The sequence below is a fragment of the Osmia lignaria genome, unplaced genomic scaffold, assembly GCF_051020975.1.
Source record: "Osmia lignaria lignaria isolate PbOS001 unplaced genomic scaffold, iyOsmLign1 scaffold0040, whole genome shotgun sequence".
NCBI classification, from domain to species: Eukaryota; Metazoa; Arthropoda; class Insecta; order Hymenoptera; family Megachilidae; genus Osmia; species Osmia lignaria.
In genome coordinates this window covers 102,501-107,500 of record NW_027478181.1, presented here as the reverse complement: position 1 = coordinate 107,500, position 5,000 = coordinate 102,501, and the positions used below count along the sequence as shown (strand labels likewise).

Sequence of the window (5,000 nt, the reverse complement as noted above, 5' to 3'; positions counted from 1 at the left end):
ATTTCCTTATCAATCGGTCTAGTTGTTTTAACATTACGTAATTAGTTTTTCCTAGGACTAGGGTGTGTAAGAATCTTGGTATGATATAAATTCTTAGGATGGTTAATCTTTGCTGCGGTTTTAATGGTCCTCTATCTACCTTTTCCAACAAGTCACTTAAGGGAGGTTTCGCTCTAACCGGTCCATGCACTGAAAATTCGACGCCTAGGTGTTTCCAAGTTTCCAACATACCAATTTGTGGTATAGTCTTCTCATCAATCTTAAACCATGCTCGTTCTATGACTTTTAATTTCTTATCTTTTCCTGAGGGTATTAATGAAAGACATTTACATTTGTTTGGTGCCAGACCAAGACCATGTTTCTGCATTTCACTTGATACTAGATTTATGAGCGTTTGTAATCCTTCTTTAGTGCTAGCAATCAAGACGAGATCATCTGCAAAAGCAAGTCCGTTAATAATCAGGTCAAGTAATTCGAATCCTATTATCTGGGGTAAATTTGCCAAAACTTCATCCATGACAGCATTAAAAATTAAAGGTGACAAGGGGTCGCCCTGCCTGACTCCTTGCTGCGGTTTTATTGTTTCTGATTTCTCTCCGTTCACTTCAATAAACAGTTCTGACTTATTATACAATTGTTCGATATAATCTATAAGCTTCTTTTTTATTCCTTTCTTCCTTAAGACCTTAATGATAGAACTATGTGATACTGAGTCGAATGCTTTTCTAATGTCTAGAAAAGCCATATGAACTTGCCTTTTCTGTTTCCACGCATTTTCAAGAATAGCTGTAAGAATGAATATGATTTCTGCCACTCCATCCGCTCTAATAAATCCTCGTTGTCTATCATCATGCTTTAGGGATTTGTACAATCTATCTGCTAGTATCTTGTGGAAATGTCTTATTATCACTGAGGCTATGGATATTGGCCTGTAGTTTGCCGGATCTTGTACCTCTCCCGCTTTCGGAATCAGGACTGTTCTAGCTCTCGCCCACTCGCTCGGTATCTTCGCTGAAAACAATAAAATATTCATAATAATTGCTTTAGTTGTGTTGGGTACTTTCTTTAACCAGCAATCCGGTGAAATATCATCCGCTCCTCTGGCAGTGTCGGCTTTTGGCTGGAGTCTCAGGACCTCCTCACACGTTATCGGTTTTACAGGTGTATTATTATCCAATTCATACCTTAGGTCTTCTTCCTCCATCCTAGTAATGTTCCTCTTTTCCATTATTGGTTTCCAATACTTTACCTGGTCCTGAAGAGATACTTGATTCCCTGCTTCTGTTTCCCCATCCAAAATCGTCCTTGCTACCTTAACTTTGCTCTTCCTCCATAGTTGCTGGATTTTAGCGTATTCCATTTTCCTCTTTTGTTTCTTCGTCCAGTGTCTTCCTTCTTGATTCCCATTAATTACTTTTCTCTTTTTATTTTCAGGTACTCCGAAGTTAGTGTTGAACCATTCCCTCAGGTGGTCTGTAGGGTCGCGTTCCTGTCTGACATCTTCAACTGCTTGGCCTAGGATATATTTCGCCTGATCTTCGCATTCCGCCGACCTGAGGAATCTTAGGGCCTCTGAATACCAGGATGTATTTTGTTGCTGTGTCTCCACCAGGTAGGTATTCGTATTAATCCTTTCATTTATTGTATTTGTTTGTATCCTTTCATTATGCTCTTCTAGGTTTTCAACAGGTCTTTCTAGGTGAGTGTTCGTGTACCTGTTCTCCGATAAGTTCATGTCTACTATCTCTTCAGGTATGTCAGAGTAAGTATCCGGATTTCTTTCTTGAAGGATTCCTTGTCTGATTTCCACAGTTTCTGGGTTATTTTCTATTTGCAGGTTCTCTGGAAGATTCATCACTGTTTCTCTATATTTGGCTGTCTTACGCAGGGATTTCACCGCTTCTATAGATCTCAGTGGAAAAAGTTGCACTTTTTCATGTAAATATTCATTAATTTTTAACTTTGCTGTCGCAGGTGCAGTTTTCTCAGCTATTGCGATTCTTCTAATGTCTTCTATTTGCCATCTAGGCTTTTTTCTATTAGTATTGATATTTTTGTTTGTTATTTCTTTGTGTGCTGAGGCTTTGTGCACCCCTAGCCCCCGGAACGAGTTAAAATCCTTGGAGCAAAACTCACACCTGAAGCTTTGAGATACATTTTGCTGCTGTTGAGAGTTCACATTTGCTGCAGACCGAGAGCTACTTGGTATATTATAGGAAAGGTAAGAAATAGATATTGGTGGTCCACTGTATGGTGGCATAGAGATACCCCCATTATTATTTAAATTTGTTAATAAATTGTTGCCAGTGGAAATTGCCCCTACCGGGGCATTTGGACGACTTATTTGGGCATCACAGGGTGTTAACTTGTGGCCGGTTTGTAGGGGGATATTATCAAGAAGGACCCTCTCAGGTACCGGCGGGTTGTCAAGCCCTCCTTCTTTCCCCGTTGCAGCACTACGCCTCTCTATTGTTGCTGCGTCTCGTAATCAGTGCTCCGCGCTAATTCATTAATTTTTTTTATCAAAATAGGGCATATTTGCGAATTTAATGCTGAATGTTTTGACTCAACTAAACCCTGTCTGTCACAGTTGGCGCACTTGGATTTTTCCTTTTGTTTGCATTCCCTTGAATTATGCTCGCCCGCACAATGTCCACATGTTGTCGTTGTGGCTGTACAATTTTTTGCTAGGTGATTAAATTTTAGGCATTTAAAGCATTGCAGCACCCTGAAATAGTCCTCAATTCGACAAGATTCGTAATTTAAATAAATTCTTCCGTATTTCATCAATTTAATTCTGGTTTGGGGTGATACCTCTATGAGAACGTTTTTGGAGCTCTTATTTTTGTTAACAAACTCTGTGAGGATCCGTAATTCCAGGCCATCTTCATTGCACCCTATTGCCTCAGCAATAGTCTTTACGATATTCGCAAATGCGATGCTTATAGGAAAATCCCTAATTAGTAATCGCGGTTTCAATTTTTCTTTATCTTTAATTTTCAACCCTAAATCCTTAAGCTTTCCGGATTCCCGCAGTTTGTCTAAATTCACTGTTTTAGCAATAATCCTGATAGCAAGAGAATTTAAGGTTATCAAATGGTTTACTCTTAAGTTAAATTCCGTAGGATTTATTGCATCTTTAAATGCTTTCTTAATCTCGCTGGCCGATTTATAGTTTTTAGGATGTTCTTTAATAGGTATTACCATAAATTCAATGCTATTGTCTGTCTTATTCGAGTTAGAAAGCTCCATGTTACGTAATGGAATACCGGTTTTTACCATTGCAGAGTAAGAAGGTTTTGGTCCTTGTATTGAAGCCTGCATTACCTCTTGGACTTTGCTAACAGCTTCTTTAACTTCGCTACACACTGTGTTCCTGAAGTTGCTACGGAGGTCTTCGTGTATTGTGTTTGTACTCTTTGTAATGTCTTCCATCTGATGTTTTATTGTTTTACTTATTTCATTTTGGACTACCTCTTTAACTTCCTCTATAATTGTCTCCTTTATGCTTATTAGTTTTCTGTTAATATCTTCTTCAACTGTTTCTCGTATACTAGGTTGATCTTCTTTACTCATTCGGTTGAAATATTGCTCTTTTAATGATTCAAATTCGTTCCATTTTGAGGCAATTTCTACATACGCTCTTGTTACTCTCTCATAACTCTTCCAAAGAAAATTCACAGCATCATCAACCGCTTGTGTGCGATTCTTAGGCTCTTTACTTGGTATCGACACCTTAACATTATATAGATGACTTTTAATTTCCAAGTCTATCTCCTCAAACTCTCTTAGTTCAATAGGTAATTTGTCTTTTCTCTTTTCAGGTGAATCAGCCATTTCCATAGAACTGTCCGAGGTTACTGTTCCTGGCGAGGTCAGGGCTCTACGTTTTTTACTCTTACTAGGGGAGGATACCACCCCCGGACGGGACATAGTGGTAAGTATTATTAATTTCCAGTATAGTCGTAATTATAGCACTCTTTTATATCGGCACCAGATGGTAACGGGCTTCACAGGGTAAGTACGATAATTATCTAATGTAGACTGGTAACTCATCGATAATATGTAATTACTTCCAGGTATCTACTCCAGGTAAGTAGTTCTCAAATGGTAACCTAATACCGACCTAAGATAGGTCGGTAAGGTAGAATTTTTCTTTCTGCCGTTACCCTAGCTTATCGACCGTAGAACATCCGTTGTTATCATGTATGGTAACCTGTTATCGACCACAGTACGTCGATAATTTTAACTGAAATAGATGGCACCACTAGTCCTAGGGCTCCGCGTAATGGCCGTCACCGCACTCTTTACACATGAAATGTTTATCTTATTTATTTCACCCAATCCTTAGTTACAATTATCAGAAACATATATCATTCAAAAGTGCAAAAATTAACGAGCACGCTGGTACTAATATTTTACAGTTCTAACCAGTATATTATTGAAAAAAAATGTTTCGATTGTAGACCATGTGTCAAACACGTGCTCGACACACAAGTTGTACTTTCTTCATGAATTTTAGTGTTGTTTCACAGAACCACGGCACTTATTGCACATCATTCTGATCACTGACTATCATATTACTCGATCGCACTAAATTCTAACCACAGGACTCACTTTTACCCACTCAAAACTTTATTTAAAGACGGAGCACTTACAAACACGTCACGCCGCCATTAAGAGAGTCATAGTTACTTAAGAGAGTCATAGTTACTCCCGCCGTTTACCCGCGCTTTTTTGAATTTCTTCACGTTGACATTCAGAGCACTGGGCAGAAATCACATTGCGTCATCACCCGTGAGGGCCATCGCAATGCTTTGTTTTAATTAGACAGTCGGATTCCCCTAGTCCGTGCCAGTTCTGAGCTAAGCGTTGAATGGCGGCCGAAGAAGCGACCACGACGGCGTTAACCGCCACGGAAGCCTCGCAGCAAGGAAGATCCGCGGGAGGCCAAGGCACGGGACCGAGCTCGGATCCCGGGACGCGACCGAAGTCGCCAA

At 39.7% G+C, this 5,000-nt stretch overlaps 1 pseudogene; it reads right to left on the bottom strand.

Moving 5' to 3' along the window:
- The window catches only part of LOC143306898 (large subunit ribosomal RNA), an 11,042-nt pseudogene that overhangs the window by 3,552 nt on the left and 2,490 nt on the right, over positions 1–5,000 (bottom strand).